We start from the raw sequence: 25,441 nt of genomic DNA on the forward strand, positions 1-25,441 counted from the left end.
AAAACTATTACAAATATTAAAATATTTGAAATAAGTTAAAGAAGACATGCAAAGCATATAAGTAATAATTGTCTTATATTTATTTCAATAATCTCTTGTGCCCATTTAACACTCTCATAATAGTTGTTATTTATGCTTTATCTTTGAAAGCAAGTGAATAACAAGAATATTAAAAAAAAAGACATGAGGAAGAAAATTGGGGTGACTTTGCAGGAGAAAAAGATTCAGAACATGGTTTAAAACTTGGAATGACCCAACAAAGCTAGTTAAAGAGTTGATTCGACAATATTTTGCCATCTGAAGATTTATGAGAAAAGACAATAAAGAGAACTTGGGCATCACCAGGCCCATCACTTGGGGTAGGACCACACCTGTGGTGGCCCATAGTGATGAAATGGTTGATGATAACTTTCATGACCTCTGATTTTCTGTTGGGCATTCATTTTTAAATCTCTTACATCTTGCACTGAATAGTAAGAAATTATTTTTCTGTCAAAGGTTCTTTCCTTTCCACCACTCCTTATACTCAGAGAGACATGAAATGATGTCCAATCACTGTTGGGTAGATATAAAAAGCATGGGTTTAAAGGTAATCCTTTCTTTCTCCCATCCTCTCTTAGCTAACGGTTTAAACATGGACCTTGCTTAACATGCTAAGTAAGCAAATCCAGCACATACAGATTGTTTGGGAATGTGGGTAATACTCGTAAGAATTACTGAGCTTTTCACTAAATAGACAATATATAAGTGGTAACTTAGGTGAAGGATAAGACAGTACACAATACTGGGGAAGCCAGCACAACTTGTCCAAGGCAAGGTCATGGAAGCCCCATAGACACATCCAAACTCCCTGAGGGACCAAATTACTGGGCTAAGGGCTGTGGGGACCATGGTCTTGGGGAACATCTAGCTCAATTGGCAAAACATAGTTCATAAAGAAAACGTTCTACATTCTGCTTTGGTGAGTAGTGTCTGGGTCTTAACAGCTTGTAAGCAGCCATCTAAGATACTCCATTGGTCTCACCCCACTGGAAGCAAGGGAAATGAAGAAAACTAAAGACATAAGGGAAAGATTAGTCTAAAGGACTAATGGACCACAGCTACCACAGCCTACACCAGACTGAGTCCAGTACAACTAGATGGTGCCTGGCTACCACCACTGACTACTCTGTCAGGAATCACAACAGAGGGTCCCAGACAGAGCTGGAGAAAAATGTAGAAGAAAATTCTAACTCATAAAAAAAGACCAGACTTACTGGTCTGACAGAGACTGGAGAAACCCCAAGAGTATGGCCTCCAGGCACCCTTTTAGCTCAGTAATGAAGCCACTCCTGAGGTTCGCCCTTCAGCCAAAGATTAGACAGGCCCATAAAACAAAGCGGGACTAAAGGGGCACAGCAGCCCTGGGGCAAGGACTAGAAAGCAGGAGGGGAGAGGAAAGCTGGTAATAGGGGACTCAGGGTCAAAAGAAGAGAGAGTATTGACATGTCCTGGGGTTGGTAACCAGTGTCACAAAACAACATGCGTACTGTTTAATGAGAAGCTAGTTTGTTCTGTAAACCTTCATGTAAAGTACAATAATAATAATAAAAATTACTGAGTTTTTTGTATACATGTGCTGAGATAAAAAAAAAAAAAAAGGCTGAGGAAGGCAGTGTTAAATAGGTCTGGAAATCAGTTGGGACCAAATAACAGAAAGGGTGTACAGAGTTACAGAATTTAGATGGTTTCTCCCTTCAGATTGATGGGAAAACTTCCCTTAACATCCCTTTGTTTGTAACAGAAAACCAGAAGTCTATCAGTAGTCACAAATTCAAATTCCTAATAGGGTCAAGTAAATGAATAAAGCTGAATACGGGACACAGAGGTGAGAGGACCATGGAAAACTGCAGAGCAAGTGACTCTTGGAAAAGAGACAACTTCCATTGCCATACAATCATGCAGATGTAGTGCTGCTAGTGCTTCCAGTTTTTCAGGAGAAGCTGAAAATTTGAACTTTTAAAAACAGCTTTAGTGAGGTAAAATTGACGTAAAATAAAGTCTACCTATTTTAAAGCATATGATTTGTTAAGTTTAGATATATATATAAAAAATACTTCCATGAAATCATCACCACAGATTAATGAACATATCCACCACCCCCAAAAGGTTCTTCATGACATCCCTCCCACCTCTCCCCATGCTGAGGCAATCACTGATCAGCTTTCCAATGCTGTAGAATACTTCTCTTTTTTTGCACTTTACAGTTTTACATAAATGCAGTCATGTGGTAGGTATTCTTCTTTTGTCTGCTTTTATTCACTCAGCATAATTACTTAGAGATTTGTCCATGTTATAGTGTGTATCATTACTTCAGTTCTTTTTACTGCTGGGTAACATTCCATTGTATCACTATATCACAGTTTGTTAATACATTCATGTACTGATGGACTTTTGGGTTGTTTATAGTTTGTTTTTTTTTTTAATTAATTTTTATTAAGCTTCAAGTGAACATTTACCATTCCAATCAGTCTGTCACATGTAGGTTTACATACATCTGACTCCCTTCTCCCACTTGCTCTCCCCCTATTGAGTCAGCCCTTTCAGTCTCTCGTTTCGTGCCAATTTTGCCATCTTCCCTCTCTATCTTCCCATCCCCCCTCCAGTCAAGAGTTGCCAACACACTCTCCAGTGTCCACCTAATTTAATTGGCTCGCTCTTCATCAGCATCTCTCTCCCCCCCACTGACCAGTCCTTTTCATGCCTGATGAGTTGTCTTCGGGGATGGTTCCTGTCCTGTGCCATCAGAAGTTCTGGGGAGCATTGTTTCTGGGATTCCTCTAGTCGCATTCATATCATTAGGTATGGTCTTTTTATGAGAATTTGGGGTCTGTATCCCATTGGCCTCCTGCTCCCTCAGGAGTTGTCTGTTGTGCTCCCTGACAGGGCAGACATCGATTGTGGCTGGGCACAGTTCTCCTGGTCTCAGGGTAATGTAGGTCTCTGGTTCATGTGGCCCTTTCTGTCTCTTGGGTTCTTAGTTGTCGTGTGACCTTGGTGTTCTTCCTTTGCCTTTGCTCCAGGTGGGTTGAGACCAATTAATGTATCTTAGATGGCCGCTTGTTGGCATTTAGGACCCCACGCGCCACAATTCAAAGTGGGATGCAGAATGTTTTCATAATAGAATTATTTTGCCCGTTGACTTAGAAGTCTCCTCAAACCATGTTCCCCAGACCCCAGCCCCTGCTCCGCTGACCTTTGAAACTTTCATTTTATCCCGGAAACCTCTTTGCTTTTAGTCCAGTCCAATTAGGCTGACTTTCCTTGTATTGTGTGTTGTCTTTCCCTTCACCCAAAGCATTTCTTATCTACAGATTGATCAATAAAAAACCCTCTCCCTCCCTCCCTCACTCCCCCCTTTGTAACCACGAAAGTATGTGTTCTTCTCCGTTTTTTCTATTTCTCAAGATCTTATAATAGTGGTCTTACACAATATTTGTCCTTTTGCAACTGACTCATTTCGCTCAGCATAATGTCTTCCAGATTCCTCCATGTTATGAAATGTTTCAGAGATTCGTCTCTGTTCTTTATCAATGCGTAGTATTCCATTGTGTGAATATACCACAATTTATTTACCTATTCATCCATTGACGGACATCTTGGTTGCTTCCAGCTTTTTGCTATTGTAAACAGAGCTGCAATAAACATGGGTGTGCATATGTCTGTTTGTGTGAAGGCTCTTGTATCTCTAGGGTATATTCCGAGGAGTGGGATTTCTGGGTTGTATGGTAGTTCTATTTCTAACTGTTTAAGATAACGCCAGATGGATTTCCAAAGTAGTTGTACCATTTTACAATCCCACCAGCAGTGTATGAGAGTTCCAATCTCTCCGCAGCCTCTCCAACATTTATGATTTTGTGTTTTTTGGATTAATGCCAGTCTAGTTGGTGTGAGATGGAATCTCATCGTAGTTTTAATTTGCATTTCTCTAATGGCTAATGATCGAGAGCATTTTCTCATGTATCTGTTGGCTGCCTGAATATCTTCTTTAGTGAAATGTGTGTTCATATCCTTTGCCCACTTCTTGATTGGGTTTTTTGTCTTTTTGTGGTTGAGTTTTGACAGAATCATGTAGATTTTAGAGATCAGGCGCTGGTCTGAGATGTCATAGCTGAATATTCTTTCCCAGTCTGTAGGTGGTCTTTTTACTCTTTTGGTGAAGTCCTTAGATGAGCATAGGTGTTTGATTTTTAGGAGCTCCCAGTGTTTATAGTTTTTGACCATTGAAAATAAAACTGTTAGAAACATTTGTGTATACATATCTGTATGGATATATGCTTTCATTTCTCTTATATAAATACATAATAGTGGAATAGCTAGATCATATATTAAGAGAATGCTTAATATTTAAGACACCAATAAAATATTTTCCAAAATGGTTGTACCATTTTAAATTTCCACCAAATGTAAGTATGACAGTTCCAGGTCATACACGTCCTCATTAACACTTGGTAAAATCAGTCTTTTTAATTTTAATAGATGTGTAATGGTATCTCACAGTGGTTTTAATCTGCATTTTCTTACTTACTAATGTTGGAGCATTTTTTCATGTGCTTGTTTGTTAACCATATATCTTCTTTGGTGAAGTGTATGTTTAAATCATTTGCCAATTTTTTTAATTGCTTTTTGTTTTGTTTTCTTATTATTGAATTTTTTAGGGTTCTATATTCCAGATAAAAGCCCTTTATAAGTTATATAATTTGAAAATATTTTTTCTCCTTCAGTGTCTTCTCTTTTCATTCTTTAATAATGTTTTCCAAAGAGGAAAATATTTTAATTTTAACGAAGTTTGATTTATTAATCTGCTTTTCTATAAATTAAACAAGAAAGATTGCCTAATCCAAGGTCATAAAGTTTTTCTCCTATGTTTTATTCAAGAGGTTTTGTAGCTTTATGTTTGTATTTAGGTCTATGATCCATTTTGAGGTGATATAGCACACATTGTGGACCCCAGTTCACTTTTTTGCATATGGATACTCAATTATTCCAGCACCATTTTTTGGAAGCAATAGTCTTTCTCAATGAAATTTCTTTTGCACCTTTGATAAAATTCAGCTTCCCATATATATGTGTTCAAATCCACCAGCCGCTCCTTGGAAACCCTATAGGGCAGTTCTACTCTGTCTTATAGGGTTGCCATGAGTCAGAATCGACTCAACGGCAACAGATTTTTTTTTTGATATATATATGTGAGTCTACTTCTAAACTCTTTATTCTGTCTGTTCCACTAGTATTTGTCTATATTTATGCCAATACCATACAGAGTTAATTACTGCACTTTATAATAAGTCTTAAAATCAGGTAGTATTAGTACTCCAACGTTCTTTTTTTTAAGTTATTTTGGCTTTTTTAGGGCCTTTGAATTTCCACAAGAATCTTTTTGTTGTTGTTAGGTGCTGTGGAGTTGGTTCTGACTCATAGCAACCCTACATACAACAGAATGAAACACTGCTGGGACCTGTGCCAGTATTTGAGGCAGGCCTCGTCATGGGAGGCTTAGTGAGCATGGCCCCCAGGTGATCCCTCTTCCTCTCAGTTGGATCAGTCCTCACTTATTGGCCTCAGTTGTGGTCTTACTCTCAGAACCAGGACCTAAGACCAAATCACTCACCACAAAGGGGTTCCAGACCCTGCAATTGCAACTACCTAGAATAAAACTATAGTTAATATCATAGTTAAACAGGAAAGGAATGCTTCCCACCCAAGATTAGGAATAAGGCTAGGATGCCTGCTCTTACCACTCCTGGCCAATATTGTACTGAAGACTCAGCCAGTGCAATAAGGCAATCAAATTTCATTAGGCTTTTTTAGTAGAAAATGATTAACTGATTCTAAAATTGCAATACAAAAAAAAAAAAATGCATTGCCATTGAGTCAATTCCAACTCATAGTGGCCCTGTAGGACTAGGTAGAACTGACCCATGAGGTTTCCAAGGCCGTCATCTTTAAGGAAGCAGACTGCCACATCTTTCTCCCACAGAGCCATTGGGTCGGTTCAGACTGCCCACCTTTCAGTTAGCAGCCAAACACTTAACCACTGTCCCACCAGGGCTCCTAAAAAGTTACAATAAGGCAACCAAATTTCATCAGGCTTTTTTTGGTAGAAAATGATTATCAAAAAAGCCTGATGAAATTTGGTTGCCTTATTGCACTGGCTGAGTCTTTAGTACAATACTGAACAGGAGTGGTAAGAGCAGGCATCCTAGCCTTATTCTTAATTTTGAGTGGAAAACATTCCTTTTTTGTTTAACTATATTAACTGTAGTTTTATTCTAGGTCATTGCAGGGTCTGGAACCCCTTTGCAGTGAGTGTTTTGGCCTTAGGTCCTGGTTCTAAGAGTAAGACAACAACTGAGGTGGGCTACAGCCCACTTAAGTGGACCTACCTGGCCAGGGGAAGGCCTGCATCAGGTAGGCTCCCATTGTGTCCCTCACCATGAAGCCAAGTGGAGGGCTTGCATGGATGAGTTTTTTATATCCACCGGGACAGCTGCCAGAAGCCAGGGAGAATCGGCAGTCATATAACTCTTCATTTCCCTCAAACAGCTTTTGAGCCATGGGGACTACCCAACTGTTGTATGCTGTCCACTTTCTGTTTTAAGTAATAAAAGCCACTGTCCATTTGCTAACACCTGTTTGGGCTCTGATCTAAAGAACATGATATTTAAGGAGCAATCCGTGTTAGTTATGAGTGCCCTTCTAATGGCTTCCAGGCTATCTGGAAGTCGGGTACAGCCTGTGAGAAATGCGCAGTTTTGTCCTATTGTCTTACAGACTTGGCATAGTCAAACAGGATTTCATAGAATTTAAAGAGTGCAATTTTTGTTTTAGGGTAGAGAAGTCAGCCCAGGGGATAAAAGGTTTGACTTCCTGGTGAAGTTGGTTAGAAGACATGGTGAGGGTGGAGATGAGGTTGCACGTTTGATTGGTGAAGCAGCAGCAGGCTTTTGGATAAGTGAGGCTGTTCCCGTGACCATTTGAAGAGTTCCTGGGGTGCAGATGGGCAGAGACTTCGACCCCCTCAGGGTCCTGCCCTCCTCCTTCTGCAGCTTCTTCCTAGAGGGCTGTGTGATTGTAAATTCGTGGGAGAAATGCTGCTTAGAGGGAGGCCCTGGGAGTTGAAAAGGGGCTGCTCCAAGAAAGAGAAAGGAATCCGCAGATTCTGGCAGTAAGGGAAAACAAAGGTTTGTGTTGGAATGCTTACAGTGGTTGTAGCTATGGGTAATGGGTAAAATGAAAGTGAGAGATGAACTGAGTTGAGATTCTGCAAGCTGAGAGAAACAGCACTAGCTTCAGGGCCCTTTCCAAAGGAAAAGGTTGTGCTGAGCAAAAAGTTCTATGGGAGTGGGGGACAAACGGGAGAGTGGAAAGGAGCTCTTTCCAGCAAGGGGGAAATTTGTAAATGGTTGTTAAAAATGTGATGAGTGAAGTAGCCATTACCTGAGACTGGGTGCAGAGATCTTTGCTGGTTTTCCACTGTTAAAAAGGCCTAAAGAAGCTCTTCCTACTTAATGCCAGTTGGGAGGAATTAAAGAAGCCAAAAGACAAAGGTAACCAGGAGAACTGCTGAAAATGGCTGGAGGCAAGGGCAGAGTGAGTGAATCAAAATGACTGACAAGTAGCCAGGAACCCGAGGCCCTTATAAATGAGGAAAATGGTCCTAGTGGAAAATGGAAGTTTGGATTAAAGCAGAGATTTAAACTGACTTTATGTGAAATATTTCGAAAAAAATGTTAATGTATTTGATAAAGAGAAAACATACTGTGGAAAACATTTTGCTTTGTATGTAAAAGTAGAAGAAATGCCAAGTTTGCCCTTCATGCCAGTACTGATTCGCTATACTAAAAGGAGAACTCCAGTTCTTATAATAGTGATCTTATACAATATTTGCCCTTTTGCAACTGACTAATTTCACTCAGCATAATGTCTTCCAGATTTCTCTATGTTATGAAATATTTCATGGATTCGTCAATGTTCTTTATTGATGCATAGTATTCCATTTAATTCTGCTCTAATTTTTATTATTTGCTTTCTTCTGGCGTCTGAGGGTTTCTTTTGTTGCTCTCTTTCTGTTTGTTCGAGTTGTAGGGATAGTTCTTTGATTTGGGCCCTTTCTTCTTTTTTGTATGTGTGCATTTATTGATATCAATTGACCTCTGAGCACTGCTTTGCTGTGTCCCAAACATTCTGATAGGAAGTGTTTTCATTCTCGCTGGATTCTATGAATTTCTTTATTCCCTCCTTAATGTCTTCTATAATCCAGTCTTTTTTGAGCAGGATGTTGTTCAGCTTCCAAGTGTTTGATTTCTTTTCTCTGCTTTTTCTGTAATTGATTTCTACTTTTATGGTCTTATGGTCTGAGAAGGTGTTTTGTAATATTTCGATGTTTTGGATTCTGCAAAGGCTTGCTTTATGACCTAATATGTGGTCTATTCACCTAATATGTGGTCTATTCTAGAGAATGTTCCATGTGCACTAGAAAAGAAAGTATACTTGGCTGCTGTTGGGTGAAGTGTTCTGTATATTTTTATGAGGTCAAGTTGGCTGATTGTGGCATTTAAATCTTCCATGTCTTTACTGAGCTTCTTTCTGGATGTCCTGTCCTTCACCAAAAGTGGTGCGTTGAAGTCTCCTACTATAATTGTAGAGCTGTCTATCTCACTTTTCAGTGCTGTTAGAGTTTGTTTTATATATCTTGCAGCCATGTCATTGGGTGCATAAATATTTAATATGGTTATATCTTCTTGGTGTATTGTCCCTTTAATCATTATACAGTGTTCTTCCTCATCCTTTGTGGTGGATTTAACTATAAAGTCTGTTTTGTGAGAAATTAATTTTGCCACTCCTGCTCTTTTTTGATTGTTGTTTGCTTGATATATTTTTTCCATGCTGTGAGTTTTTGTTTGTGTCTCTAAGTCTAAGATGTGTCTCTTGCAGGCAGCATATAGTTGGGTCATGTTTTTTTTATCCAATCTGTAACTCTGTCTCTTTGTTGGTGCATTTAGTCCATTTACATTCAGCATAATTATGAATAAGTATGAGTTTATTTTGGTGCCTTTTTTTGTGTGTGTGTTGTTGACAGTTTCATTTTTCCACTTACTTTTTTGCGCTAAGAAGTTTTTCTTTGTAAATTGTGTGTTCATCTTTTTCATTGTAGTTGAATTTGTTTTTGCTAAGTCTTTATGTTTATCTTGGTTTTTATTTTGAATTGTGGAATTGTTAGTCTTCTTTGTGGTTACCTTAATATTTACCCTGATTTTTCTAAAGTATAAACCTAACTTGTATCTCTCTATATCGCCTTGATTTCCTCTCCGTATGATTATTGATTTCCTGTCTTTATTGATTGTCAACTTTTACATAATGACGGAAACCCTGGTGGCATAGTGGCTAAGTGCTACGGCTGCCAACCAAGAGGGTGGCAGTTCGAATCTGCCAGGCGCTCCTTGGAAACTCTGTGAGGCAGTTCTACCCTGTCCTGTAGGGTCGCTATGAGTAGGAATCGACTCAGTGGCAGTGGGTTTGTTTTTTTGTTTTTTATGTAGTGACATCACTGCTTCCCTGTTTTGAGCATTTTTGGTTTATTTTATTTTATTTTTGTGATTTCCCTGTCTGAGTTGATATCTGGATGCTCTGTTCTGTGTCCTAGAGTTGTGCTGATATCTGATATTTTTGATTTTCTAACTAGAGAATTCTCTTTAGTATTTCTTGTAGTTTTGGTTTGGTTTTTGCAAATTCCCTAGGCTTGTGTTTATCTATAAATGACTTGATTTTGCCTTTATATTTGAGAAACAGTTTTGCTGGATATATGATTCTTGGCTGGCAGTTTTTCTCCTTCAGTGCTGTATATATATCATCCCATTGCCTTCTTGCCTGCATGGTTTCTGCTGAGTAGTCTGAATTTATTCTTATTGATTCTCCTTTGTAGATGACTTTTCGATTATCCCTGACTGCTCTTAAAATTTTCTCTTTATCTTTGGTTTTGGCAGGTTTGATGATAATATGTCTTGGTGACATTCTTTTGGGATCTGCCTTGGAAGGGGGTCAATGAACATCGTGGATAGATATCCTTTCATCTTTCCTGACGTTGGGGAAGTTTTCTGCCAGCAAATCTTCAACAATTCTCTCTGTATTTTCTGTTATCCTTCCCTGTTCTGGTATTCCAATCACTTGTAAGTTATTTTTCTTGATAGAGTCCCACATGATTCTTACGGTTTCTTCATTTTTTTGAATTCTTTTATCTGATTTTTCTTCAAATATATTGGTGCCTAGTGCCTCATGCTCCATCTCCCCAATTCTGCATTCCAGTTCCTCAATTCTGCTCCTCTGACTTCCTATTGAGTTGTCTAATTCTGTAATTTTAATGTTAATCTTTTGAATTTCTGAATGCTGTCTCTCTATGGATTCTTGCAGCTTATTAAATTTTTCATTATGTTCTTGAATAATCTTTTAATTTCTTCAACAGTTTTATCTATGTGTTCCTTGGCTTTTTCTTGCCTGATCTCATTTCTGATGTCGTTCCTGATGTCTCGAAGCGTTCTGTATGTTAATCTTTTATATTCTGCATCTGGCAATTCCAGGAATACATCTTCATCCGGGAGAGTCCTTGATTCTCTGTTTTGGGAGTTTGTTGCAACAATCATGGTCTGCTTCTTCATGTGATTTGATATTGACTGCTGTCTCTGAGCCATCTATAAGTTATTGTTAATAATTTATTTTATGTTTGTTCACTGTGTCCTAGTTTCTTACTTTGTTTTCTTTCAATATACCCAAATAGGCTACCAGAGTGTGCTAACTTGATTATTGGAAACTTTGAAGCACTAATGTCCTATTACCAGATGGTTAGAGCTGTTGCCAGGTGTATGAGCCTATGAGTCCATTCGCTTTTCTTGTATAGATTCAGCTCAGGTGTCCTGATAGTCAGTTACCTAATGTATGGTGTAGGCTCTCACCTACTATCTTAGAGGAGTAGTGGTGATAGTTGTATGTGCTGGTTTCTGGTAGCAGCATGGGTTCACAGTCTGAGGAGGGCAGGGTGCTGACAGCCTTCCCCCAAGTGTTCAGTAAGGAAGAAGTGTCTCTATTCTCTAGAGTGCTCTGGTGGGTGGGCTCTGTAGCTGTACTAGGCACTTAGTGCTTATTCCTGTAAACACTAGTAGGCACCACTATCCTCAAACCCTTTTTGCAGGCAGCTAGGTGGTGTGGATGGAGCCTCAGCCCTCAGGTCCCTTCTGTGGGTAGGTGAGAGCTCTGTTTAATAGGCAGAGTGGTATCAGACCTCCAAAACTTACCTCTCCACCACACAGCTGAAACAATTACAGTCAGATCTCTAACAGATTTGCCCTTGCATTGTAATAGCCACCTGGTTGCATGTAGGGGTGAAAACCAAAGTCTGTGGATCACTTATGCCTGGATTAGAGATGTTTCTGCTCCGAGCTTCCAGTTTAGGGGAGTCGGGAAAGTATTTTTCCCTTATTTGCTAATTTGCTCCTTCTCCCAGGCCAGGAGAATGGGTCAGAGAGAACATTGCACCTTCTGTCTCAGGCCCAGGGAATTCAACTGCTAATGAAGCCAGCTGGGGAAGAGGGGGGAGGGATCAGACAGATAAGAGAGAGTACTTTCAGAAGGCGGTATTAGATCCATGTGGTAAGTTAGACAAAATCACTTATCTTGTGTTGAGAGTGCTGTTTCATTTCAGACTCCAGAGGCATGTGTAGCCTGTGTGCACTGGCTGGGTCCCCACCGAGATTGCCCCAGGGAGTTAGGGGTGCATCCCACACTTGCCTTCTTTAGCTGAAGCACCTTTGTCCTAAACCCCACAGCCAGACCCATGGCCATCACACCAGGGGGTCGGGGTGTTGGCATCTCGTTTGCCTTTTTTCACTGAAGCAGCCACTTTGTAAACTCTGTGACTGGCCCAGCTAATGGACACACTACAGGGTAAGGGATGCACCACTTTGCTTGCCTTCTTTTGCTGAATCTGCAGTGTCTCAGGAAACTACCATCAGCTCCACCACATTTGCACTAAAGAATGGCCTCAAGGAATTTGAGCTGAGACACTGCATGGGTTTGGCAACTTGTTGCTGCTTCTGTACTGTCTCTCACTCCCCTGTCACTCAGATTGATTCCTTAGTTCTGTGTTTGATGCTCAGGGTTTGTAGATTGTCATATATATGTAATCAATTCACTTTTTTGGGGGGTCTTTGTTGCAAGAGGGTTCAGTGGAAGCTTCTGACTGGTTAACCATCTTTGCCCCACCTTGGTTTTGTTTTAGAATGTGCTTTAAAGATATTGTATCACTGTTTGTGCTTGTAGTGTGAAATATGCTGTTACCTTTATTTTTGTTCATCTGTATGTAATGTCTTTTTTTTCCTTCCTAGTGCTTTTAAGATTTTTTTTCTTTACTCATTTATACTATTTGATTATGAAGTGCATTAGTATAATTTTCTTCATATTCCTTGTGCTTGGGATTTGTTGAGCTACTTGGGTCTCTGAGTTTGTACTTTTCTTCACATTTGGAAACTTTTAACCATTACTTCTTTAAATGTTTTTTCCTTATCCCAGCTCCTTGGAGGGGCTTCACTGATACATATATTAGGTCTCTTGAAGGTGTTCCACAGTTGATTGATAATGCTCTCTCTTTCTACTGTTTCATTTTGAATGGTTTCTATTTTTAAGTTTTTATTAACCTCTTCTTCTGTAATATATAATCTGCTATTAATTATTAATTAAACCACTATATTTTGCATCTTATATATTGCAGTTTCCAGCTTCAAAAGTTCAAATTGAGTCTTTTTTTTTTCTTTTTTACATATTCCATATCTCTACTTCTTAAACATATGTAATACAATTATAATAACTCTTTTGATGTCTTTGTCAATTTTGACACATGTATCAATTTTGGGTCAGTTTTGATTTTTTTTCTCATTATGGATCATATATTTCTGCTACTTTGCATACCTGGTAATTTTATATTGTATGTGAGACATTGTTAATACTACCTTGTTGGGTACTGGATATGTTTGTTGTCCTATAAATGTTCTTGAGCTTTTTTTCTGGGATATAGTTAAGTCATATGGAAACAGTTTGATTCTTTTGGTTCTGGCTTTTAAACTTTGTTACGTGGAAATGGAGTAGTGGTTAGTCTCAGACTAATTGCCCACTCTTGAGGCATGACCCTTCTGTGTACTCTGCCTACTGACTTATGAATGATGAGGTTTTCTCATTTGTGTGTGGAAAACAGGCATTACTCCTAGCCATGGGTAAATTCCTGGCCATGGGTGAATGCCTGACATGGTTACATCTTGAGAAATCAGTGGAGTACTGATAAGTGCATGTTGTGATGAAACTACCCAAGACCGGAGTAAGAATCATCAAAAAGATTTAGGATCTCTCTGGTCCCTGTTACTCCCTTTTGACTAAAATAGAACCTCTGTAAGTCTGAATATAATAAACAATAAAATAAAACATGCCAAATGAAGTGTAACATCCAGAGATTTTTGACTCACAGTTTAGCAGTTGGAATCTGTGAAATAAATCATCCATCCAAAGGAAAGCAGTAGTAAAAATACTTAATTTTTCAACTCTGCAATGGGTTCCCCTTGAAAAGTCGGGTGAGTATGCATAACAGCATGCATATGAGGAAACAGCCCAAGGGCAGGGTAAGAACTACCCAAAATCATTAGATGCGACAGTTTCCATTGCTCACCCAGGCAAGGACTAATACCTGTTCCCACCAGACAGTCTAGAAATCCTCATTATTCATGAGTACACAGACAAGTACACCACAGTTTAAATATAAATTATTTGTCCTCTAGTTGGTAGTTTTTGTTTTAGTATGTTGTGTGCTTCTTTTTTTTTTTTCTTTTTGATAGGAGGCACTGTCTATGCTGACATTAACAATATATCTATTTTTAAAGCAACATTATTTTGAAGGAGGAAAAAATCAAATTTAAATCTACCTGCAATGCATGTAGAGTGTTACCCATATAATAAGAAAGCCAGAAAAAATTCCAATTTCCTATTTCAGTGAAATATGGAACAGTAAAAATATATAGACATATTGAACATAATTTTTTGTAAGATCCTATATTTTACCTACAAAATACTTGTTTTAAGTGAAGTCACATTTACAATTATTTTCCATTAGTCTTCTTCCAAGATTTAAAAAATGAATGCCAAAATTTTCTTTAATCTTAATTGTTGTCAGTTTTCTAAACTCCACAAAATTCTAACAATTCTGATAATAGAGGTTCTATAACTCTTAGTTCCAGAAATACTATTTTGAAGCTTTCTCATCAAAATGTCTTGAGAATTACACATTTTCTTTTCATTAGAAGGGGTTCTCATTTGCAGGAGGTAATAAGCTCTTAGTGAACTTATGTGCAGATTTTGAAAAATGTGCACGTATCATAGGCAATAACTTCATCAACGCAGCCCAGTATCTTGGCTCTTTTGCCCTGTGTCACTGGAGTGTAAAAACGTGTCTTCTCATTCTGAAAATAGAATGTCCCATTAACAATAAGGATTTGGTTTGCACCTTGGGAAATTTAACTTCTGAGCTTTAGTTTTCTAATCTGAATAATTGGGATAATAATATGTACCTCACAGGGCTGTTACATTTGTTCAGTTAATGTATGTAATTCTCATAATACTTGTTAAGCATTAAAAATGACAATTATTATCACTACTAACATCAATAATACGGTCACATCACTTTTATTGAGAATCAGGACTTTACAGCAAACTTGACGGTAAGTAATATTCGGATGTCAGAAAAAGCTCCAGCCTAAACAGTAAGGCTGAGAGAGCTCCAATGAACAGGGTGCTGTATAAAGAAAGTACTGTTAAAATAAGAACTAGCAAACTGAGATTGGACAAAGGGTCTGAAAGACAGTTTTATCCAACTCCCTTACTTTACTAACTGAAAAAAATCAAAGCTCAAATGGGTAAAAGCAGAACAAAGCCTACAAAGAAGTCTCTCTGTTATGCAGCCACAAATAGAAGGTCCCCCTTTATGCAGCCACAAACGGGATATAAGTAGAAATAAGGGAGTGTTTTCTGCACTTCCCAACTTGTACCTTGAAAAAGTGCTGTTGACTACACAAAGCAGGCAGTCATAACGCTATTCAGTTTTCAATTTTGGGATTGAATTGAAAGCCTAATTGTCACCATATTAATGCCACTTTGATGCGCTTCAGAGATTAATGCTAAGTAATTTCAATTACCATAGGTTAAAAGCTTATAACTTTAATCTTCAAAAGGCCATGGCTGTTGTGTGACTCTAGAATAGGGAACTCTGGAGAGTATTGCACGGAGCAGAAACCTGTTGCCGTTGGGTCAATTCTGACTCATAGGGACCCTATAGGACAGAGTAGAACTGCCCCATAGAGTGGAGCACCTGGTGGATTTGAACTGCTGACCTTTTGGTTAGCAGCCATAGCACTTAACCACTATACCACCAGGGTTTCTGCAGGGAGCAGAGGCATGACCAATTGAGCCCTTGAGGACTTTTGGCTAGGAGAGCTGTTCTAGGCTAGAAGAGCTGTAAATGTGTATCTGATTTTTAAAATATCACATGAGGATTAAGATAATGTATATGAAAGTGCTTTGAAAATTATAAAGTATTACAGAAATCTAAGGTGCTCATTATCTTTGCTCTTTGATCTTAATAAGAAGTATAGTTGATCATTTCATGATTAATTATGACATTTGATTTTACTTTCCTATGGTACAGATAATGAAATCTTTTATGCTTATAATAAACCATTCCCTCAGGAAGAAAAGGAATAAGTCTTTCTCTAAAAAGATTCTAAAGAGAAAATGGTATGCAGTCTCATTTGCATGTGAAATTTTGAAGTTAGGAGAGTTATATATTTTTGTATTTCAATACTACATTTTCTAAAGGACTGTATAGTTGATCCATAGTTGAAATGCTATAGATAAAAATTCTATATTAAAAAAAGAGTGCCTCATTTTTTGTTAACTTCTGAAATAAAAACAAAATTTAGTGTTGATCTCCTCCTGGAGGGGAGGTAGCTCATGAAGGTAACAGCTGGGAGTGGAGGTAGCTCATGAAGGTAGTAGCAGGGATGTGTTGATTATCTTTTTGTAATTGGTATTAACCAATGGAGTAAAGAACCATGTTAAGAATATAAAGCTAGTCAGCACAATGCCTGCTGTAGGAGTACAAACGTGGCCTAGTTTACTTACTGTAGTACTGAATAGGAAGGGCAGTAATGTTTAAGCATTCTGCTTATGTAATTGACAATCGGCTCCACTTGGCTAGGGGTGATTACAACTGATTTCCACTCACATTTTCTTTCCTGAATGTCCATTTTATGTAAGGCACTGTGTTGAGTGTCATGGAGAATACCGATGAAGAGATTCCATGTTTTATTTAAAAGCTATCTGGTCTAGAAGTTTATAAATATGAGTTCCAGTCCTAGTCTGGCTTTAGCATGCTTCTTGACCTCCAGGAAATTCCTTAGCTTCTTTGAGCATCAGTTTCATAGCTAGGAAATATGAATAAAAATTATTCCCCATCCTGACTCAATAAAGTCGTTTTAAGAGTCAGTGTAAGAAAGGCTCTTTTCACACTTACGCCCATAAACTCAAGGCCGCTGCTCTACAGCCTTCATTCCCTTGGCCTCCTTGAAGTGTTTGTCTGCCATGTTCAATTCACAGCCACCCAGATGGGATGGCACACAGAAAAGGCCTCAGGCCCGTGGCCTTCCACTGTGCCGGGTGCTGTTCAGTCAAGGCTGAGTATGCATTAAGCATAAACTAAGCTCTATTAGAGACAGCTTATTTAAACACTGCAATTAAATAAAAATAACTGCAAGGCACAGCATGGCAGTACTTTTAAATGACAGCCTGAATGGAATCAAGCATTTGATTTATTGCCGAGATTACTGATTACTAGCACAGCCCTTTCCTAGACTACATGGGAAGGAGGCATTCCCTCATCTGTCTGAACCAGTTTACGACGACGGTATCAGCAAGTCATTTGTCATAGAAGAGAGTCCCCACAATTGTCTAAGAACAGAACAAGTTGTGAAGGAGTCTAGTCATACTTCACGAGATTAGAATTTCTTATGCTAATCATTGTTTGTGTTGTGACTATGCCTGGCTCTAGGGAGATAAAATAACCAACATATTGCTTTTCACTTAGTAAACGAGGTCAGGAAGACTTAGTACAATAGCATTGGCTTCATTACTGTTCCACACCAGAACTTCAGGGTTTTGTAACTGGGAGAGGATGAGAGTTGTAGAAAGAGACCTGGAGTGAATTTCATGAAATAGGAATTTAGGGTTATCAAAGCGACTTAATTTATAGCTTTCAAATCATAAAACATCTGAATCGGACAGATTCATAGAGGTAGCACTATGATAGCCTGTAGTCAGAGAGGCAAGGTGCCATAAACTTTACTTTTAAATTGAAGGCCAAACAGAATTGAAAAGAATCTCCCGAGTCTTTAGGGAGCTGTTGAATTACAAACAGCAGCCCTTGGGACAACAAATATCTCCTGGTGGAAAGAAAGAGAATCCCCCACACTATAATTAATGGAAAAGGCATTGGGAAGGGACAAATTTTATTATATGTGTAAAAATGGCTTCAGGGGCAGTATCTGAACTCCTCTAACTTCACAAGGAGGAAGAAAAATCAAGATCAACAGCCCAAGGCTAATTCCTGTGAGGTCAGACATGCCTCCTCTCTGCCACCTTTACCAACTCTGACACCAACTGTCCCTCCCACAGTAGTCTCTACTCTTTGCTGGGTTCAATAATTTATTGCAGTGGCCACACAGAACTCACAGACAATATGCAAGATTATGGGGTTTATTAGGGAAGTAACATTTACAATTCAGACTCAGGATACATTTCTTCCATCAAGACAGCCTCATCCTAGCCCTGATTTCAGGCATGCCTCTCCCTGACCCTAGGCTTCTGCCTAAAGGCACACGGCTTTCTCTGCCTGTGGGCTAGGGCCCCTTGGTGCCTGGGGCCCCTTGGCGCCCGGGGCCTCTTGGCTTTTCTTCTTTGGTGGTGGCGGAATTTTCTCTCACCTATCTCTGGAGCAGCTTAGTTAAAGCCCAGCGGGATGACAAAACTAACCAATCCATCTGGTGGTCTACAGTTACCATATCTGCACAGTCCTGCCCAATCACTTGGGTGAGAGTTACAGGGCCGTGACTAGAAAGTCCACACAAAAGTGGTCTACGGTACTGCAGGCCACCCCCTGGCTTTTCTAGCCATGGTTCTTTTATGCTCGGAGGATAACTTCCCCCTCCCAATCATTTTTCCAGTCCAAAACAGTCGTTAACAACTAGTCCAGCAGGTAGGACAAAGAGTCCTCAGGGTGATGTTATTCAGGGATCAGCTATTCAGGTCTGCTGCTGGCGTCCAGCTGATCTTGTCAGGCTCTCCAAAAGTCATCTTGGCTTCACGCTTTCTGGTGTCTGACAAAATTTAACTGAGAGAAGATCATTCCCTTGCTCTGAGCTTCACTGAGGTATCAGCATAAGCCAAACATTTAAGGGACTTCAGGTTCAGCCACGGTACTGAAGTCCACCAGTGTCTCCCCTCAGCCCACTCTTTCACACTTATAGCCTCTACAATTAGGTTTTTACAATCACAATGAACCCTGTTACCAATCAACACTCTCAACTGAATCACATAATCCTATCAGCATCTTCCACCACCCTTTCTTCCCCAGACCCATCAGGAAAAGAGGAATCTATTCAGTGGGGATTATCCCTTGTCCCCCTCATTTAATGTAAGCACACTCACAAAAGCGTATAAGCCAGCCGCTTCATGCCTTTATCTCCCTCCCACTTCCCCTCCCCCCCCCGTTTATATAGCTGGTGTTTAAATTACCCATCCCTATCAAACTTTTTATCAAACCAGTTCCACTGCTATTCATTGGCTAATGCTTTTCAGAAATAGACTGCCAGGTCCTTCTTCCTGGTCTGTCTTAGTCTGGAAGCTCAGCTGAAACCTGTCCTCCATGGGTGACCCTGCTGGTGTCTGAATACCAGTGGCATAGCTTCCAGCATCACAGCAACACACAAGCCCCCACAGTACAGCAAAGAATATTGAATATACCATGGACTGCAAAAAGAATGAACATATCTGTCTTCGAAGAAGTACAACCAGAATGCTCCTTAGAAGCAAGGATGGCAAGACTGCATCTTACATAATTTGGACATGTTGTCAGGAGGGATCAGTCCCTGGAAAAGGACATCATGCTTGGCAAAGTACAGGGTAAGCAGAAAAGAAGAAGACTCTCAACGAGGTGGATTGACACAGTGGCTGCAACAATAAGCTCAAGCATAACAATGGCTGTAAGGATGGCACAGGATCGGGCAGTGTTTTGTTGTGCAGAGGGTCGCTATGAGTCAGAACCAACTCGACGGAACCTAACAACAACAATATCAAACCAGTACTCTCTGAGGAGATAAGCATGCTCCTTGGTCTTGGAGAATCTTCTGTTCCAGTTGGAACTTTGAGCATCTGCACCTGCATCCACAAACAAAGCCCAGTCCAGAGCAAGGTGCCAAATTGCAGCAATCTACATGAGCTCAAGGTGTCAAACAACTTTCCAGTCATTGGGTTGGGTTCTGGTAAGCTCATCTCTAGCCGTCCAAGCTAAGTCACAATGGGTAGCAGCCTTAGACACCATAGTTCACACATACCTCCAGGGACTTCAGGCCTGCCTTTCACACTCAGCCCTAGCTCCCTTGGGCTAGGTCAACAGGTTCCACCCATAAACTTCAGGATTCCAACAACTCCTTTTACTTCTTACCAACCAGCCTTCTTCTCTCTCTCACCCATGTGCTAGGCCAATGGGTGCCAATGGAACATGTCCAAACTCAGCCCACCTCTTCATTGCTGCACTTTCCCCACTTGCACTCATGGAGTGCACCCAGGTGGTCACCACAAGCAAGCAGATCAAACTGTCTACTCACCAGCTCCCTTTAACTCCCAGTCCTGGAAGGGGGCTCCTTCTGATGGACACTGACTTTTCCTGCTTTTATGTATTCAACAGCAAACTACTTGCTCAAAATTCAAAAAGCAAAATGGTCATTTTTTTTCCTTCTACAGGCCCTGCCTTCAAATGCAAATCTCCAGTTTCTTGGCAGTTCTGGGTGGTTCTGCACGCCTTTTCAAGTGCAAAATCTGGGTGGGGTTCAGGCTTTCGCCCTATGCCCCACTGTATATACAGAGCTACTGCATTCAAATCAACAGCTTGTATTTTCTTGGGGGCAAATCCTAGCTTCCCTTTTAGCATATCCAATCAAGTATTGGCTAAAGGCAGAGTTATACCCTCTGTAATCTATCATATCCAATACTCATTTCTACCGTACATTTATGTCTGCTTTACAACACTTTTTTTTACAACACGAGGTAGGAGAAATATTCAATATCTATAGTACATACAGATAAACACATAATCCTAAACACATAACCCTTTTTAAAACATCCTAGTTTTGTCTTCTGTTCTTCACACCTTAACTATCCTTGCATTCATATGCAGATGCCATTGGGTCTCTGGCTGGGTGGAGCCGGTATACCCTGGTCACCTGTCAATCATCCCACTCATCTGACTTAGCTTTGGTCCCAGGGCACTCCAGGTGGGGCTTTTCACTCCTCAGCTGCAGCATAACCTTCTCTTCAGCCATTACAGGTAACAACAACCAGAATAACCATCTAAGAATCAAAAGTTTCACTGCCTAAGCCCCATCATTCTTTCTCTTACAGAGCCCTGTGCTTTCATGAGTCTGGAGCCATTGCAAAGAATCCTGCTTCTGATACCAAATGTAAAAAGAGTGGGGGTGGTGTCCGAAATCCTCCAACCCCACAACGGGGAAGGAAAATCAAGATCAACAGCCCAAGGCTGGTTCCTATGAGGCAAAGGTCAGACAAGCCTCCTTTCTCAGTCATCTTTACCAACTCTGACAGCAACCATCCCTCCCACAGCACTCTCTACTTCTCTGCTGTGTTCGAAAATTCATTGCAATGGCCACACAGAACTCACAGACCATACTCATGATTATGGGGTTTATTAGGTAAGTAATAGGTTATAATTCTGGCTCAGGAACACTCAGGGATACAGTTCTTCCATCAGGACAGCCTCTTCCCAGTCATGCTCACAAGCACTCCTCTTCCTGGCCCTGGGCCTCTGCCCAAAGGCACTCAGCTTTCTCTCTTCATGGGCCAGGAAGCCCACCACACTGTCTTCTGCTGCCAGGTCTTGCTGTCTGCAGTGTTATAGCTCTCTCGCTCCTGTCTCTCTCCTTTCTCACACTTCTTGATATATCTCATATGTCAACCAACGATTTAGTAGGCACATAAAGGCAGATCAACATGTTAATATGCTAGTACTGTTCGTATCCAAACTGGGAGTTTGTAGATTCCTGGGCAACTTTTTTCCATATCTGTTCCAATGCTCTCTATAGAAATAATTCATTCAACTGATATTTACATGTGAGTACTCTCTTAGGTTCTGGGAACCCTGAGGTGAATACTAGAGGCAAATACCTGACTCTTTTAGAGCTTTGATTCAAATGGAGAGGAGATAGTGCTGAGGCTAATATCACCAGCCACAGAGAGCGAATCCTAGAAGGTTGAGGAAACAATGGACAGCTCTGTTTGGTGCTGCCATTTTGGCTGGGCTTAAAAATAGAATTATTTTCTTCAAATAAAGAATGTTTAAAGCAAGGTACTCCTTGAAGACTGCACACAAGAAATTCTAGATAGGTAGCCACTTTGTTGAAGAAATGACTAGGGAGGAAAACCTAAAACCCAAAGCATTGCAAGTATCACCATAATTATAAAATACCATAATTATAGGCACCAACATTTGTGTGGCATTTTCCTGTATCTGAACTGCTATTACATGCATTACACTTCAGAACTACCTTGTGAAGTGTTATCATTATTATTTTGTTTTATTGTTGTTCTCACTTTACAAATGAAGAAGCTAAGGCTCAGAAAAGTTAAGAGTTTTTCTAAAAGACTCCTCCAACAGGCAAAATGAAAGAGCCAGGATTTAAATTCATCTGGTGGCACAGTGGTTAAGAGCAACAGTTGCTAACCAAAAGGTCAGAAGTTCAAATCCACCAGCCACTCCTTGGAAATCCTACGGGGCAGTTCTACTGTCCCATAGGGTTACTATGAATCAGAATCGACTTGACAGCAATGGGTTTGGTTTTTTGGGTTTATCATCACAGTAAATGCCCTTTCCCCACTATCTCATTCCTTCACTAGTGCCAGTGGTTCAAAACAACCACACAAAGAGTGCCATGCAAGAGTCAGTTCAGAAAGCAGACCTCTGTTAGTCTCTTCAGAGTCCTGGACATAAGATACATCTACCCTTTTTACGATATTATTTTCATATATAATTACTACCTCTGAATTTTGATTTCCAGCCAAGGTGGAGTAACAGGGACCAGATTTACTTTCCCAACTGAAACAAAATAACTAGGCAAAATATGCAGAACAATCATTTTCAAGACACTTGATATGAGGCAATGAAAGATGGTATTGCCTGAGACAAAGGAAACAAATACGGTGTGTTCTATAGTATTCTCAGCTTACTGCTTTGAGAGGCTGTGAGGCATGGAGAGGAAAACCTGGGGGCGCCCAACAGACTCTGAGTTGAGAAGACAGCTGAAAATCAGGGGAGGTGGAGTAGTTGTGGGTGAAGTTCACAAAACAGAGTACTGGAGCAAAGAGAGCTATACAGAGAAAGCACTCCCAAGGTTTGCAGAAGAGCCTCCTTGAAAATAGTTGAGTACTGATTTGCACGTGAATTTAAGAAAAATACTCAAATTTGTGGAAAAACTCATCCATAAGGATTAACCAACACTACCTACTTTTACACAGAGTGGGTAATAATGCCTGCCCCCACCAGCAAGATTGGAAAACCTCATAATTCATGGGGTACTGATTTTAGTATTCAGAGTATTTGGTATTCAAGTATTACTTGTCTTAGTGAGGAAAAATTTTCCCCTAGACTCAATTCTACTCTCTGCTCACCTAACAAGTCTTCAAAGCAGAATCTGAAAGAGTTAAACTGTTTCCAATTGACTTAACTTTTCCCAGAACAAAGTCCATGAATATTTATAAGAATACGAAACTATCCAGCACCAAATGAAGCAATCTTTATAAATCTAACATTCAATCAAAGATCAACAGAAAACAATCATATATTTTCTATCTCCTCCACGCCTTTATGCTGTTTTACCAAGTCTTGGCAAGGATGTGGAGGAATTGGGACTCTTACAGCTGGGAATATAAAATGTTACAACCACTTCAAGAAACTCTTAGTTTCCTGAAAAGAAAGCATGAGTCCACAGAAAGACTTGTGCACAAATGTTCCTAACTGCTTTATTTGTAACGGCCAAAAGCTAGAAACAACTCAAATGTCCATCATTAGGTAAATAAATATACAAGTAATGGTTTAGCATAGGTTTAAATACTGTTTGACAAAGAAAAGGAATGAACTATTTGTATACGCAACAGGGATGACTCTCAAAATGATGCTGAGTGAAAGGCTGACAAACGGTACACACTGTATAGTTCCATCTACATAAAGTTACAGAAAATGCAAAACTGTCAACTAGTATACAGTGTGCAAAATCAGAGCAGTGGTTGCCTGGGGAGCAGGGAAGGGAAGGAGTAGGAGGGAATGATTATAAAGATGCCTGAGGAAATCTTTGCAGGTGATGGATATGTTGATTATATTTATTGCAGTGGTGGGTTACATGGGTAAAGACAAGGCCTATCAATTTGCATATTTTAAATATGTGCATTTAATTGTCAATTATACCTCAATAAACTCTATATAAAAAAAAAACTTCTGGCAAAAATTTATCACTATATTTTACCAGTCAATATTCCATAAATTATGCATTTACACTACACAAATTCAAGGTAATACAAAATTGCTGTTTCTAGACTGATGAGGAGGAGGACAATGACGCTGATGAGAATCACCACCACAACAGTGACAACGTCTGCCTTCCTTGATATTCTGGCAGTTTACGGTTTCTAATGTTCTTCTACACATCTAACATCAGCTAAAGTTTAGAAGAAACCCAGTACCATGGGCATTTGTATCCTCACATTTATAGTGAGAAAGATGAGCCTCAGACTTAAAGGAAGTTATGAATGGTGGAACCAGACCCCCAGCCTCTGCCTTTCATTCTAAGCCCTTGACTCTCAGTGGAAGTTCCTAAATGGAGCTGGTTGGTACATAATGTTGTTTTAAATTCTTCACAGTTTATGCATTGAATTTTTTTTTTTAATATTTATTTTTGGGGAGGCAATGTATGCAACCAAACATACACTCATTTATAATTTCTACACGAACAGTTCAATGACATTGGTTACGTACTTCACCTTGTTTCATTCTATCTATGCTCATGTCGTTTTATCACCACCAATTTAGGCTCTGTGCCCCTTAAAGTTCTCATCTGTGCTTTAGATTAACTGTTGCCAGTTTAAACTCATAGACGATTCTTTATAAGAGCACAATGCTCAAGGCAAACATTAATTGGGCTGAACTGTTATTTAGTTAACGATGGATTAATGGGATAGTTTTGGTTCAAGGTTTAAAGATTATTTTCAGGCATTAGATTTGGGGGTTCCTCCAGTCTCAATGGATTCAGTAAGTCTGGTTTCCATAAGAGACTAGAGTTCTGTTCCATACTTTTCCTTCTTTTGATCAGGATCCATCTATTGAGTCCTTGATCAAAATATTTGGTTATAGTAGCTGAGCACCATCCATTTCTTCTGGTCTCATAATAAGGGAGATATTAGTTTATGCAGCCAGTTAAACCTACAGTCCATTTCCTTCTCTGATTCCTGTATCTCCTTCTATTCCGTGTGAATAGAGACCAATTTCTGTGCCTTGCAAACTCTTAAGACCCCAGGTACTACTCAACAGAACTGGGAGGTAGAACAGAAATTCTAATAACAATGTTTGGCCCATTGTCTAGATAGACCTACGAAGTTGTGACCCTAAACCTTGAAACCAAGAAAACTAATCCCATGAAGTTTTTAGTGGTACCTAACTATTATCAACAGGCACGGCCCTTTTTGTTTGTTTGTTTGTTTGTTTGGCTACTGTTCATTGATTTCTATATAAAAAATCAAAATTAAAAGAATGTGCCATCTAGGGAAAATCTACTTGAGTTTACCATTTTTTCCCATTTATCTTAAAACATTCTAGGGGATTTTGATATAGTCCTTAATTATTTTCATGGTTTTTTAATATATGTTAGTATCATTTCTTACCCAAGTTTTCAGCTCTTTGAGAGTGGGGACCTCAGATAATACAAGGTAATCACTAGATGTTTACTCACTGATTATTTTCAAACGATAAATTCTAAAGTTA

General features: G+C 39.6%; 1 protein-coding gene across 1 annotated transcript in view; it reads left to right on the forward strand.

Moving 5' to 3' along the window:
- The window catches only part of UNC13C (unc-13 homolog C), a 676,763-nt gene that overhangs the window by 294,862 nt on the left and 356,460 nt on the right, over positions 1-25,441 (forward strand). The window lies entirely within an intron of this gene.

The sequence above is a fragment of the Elephas maximus genome, chromosome 13 (assembly GCF_024166365.1).
Source record: "Elephas maximus indicus isolate mEleMax1 chromosome 13, mEleMax1 primary haplotype, whole genome shotgun sequence".
Classification (NCBI taxonomy): domain Eukaryota; kingdom Metazoa; phylum Chordata; class Mammalia; order Proboscidea; family Elephantidae; genus Elephas; species Elephas maximus.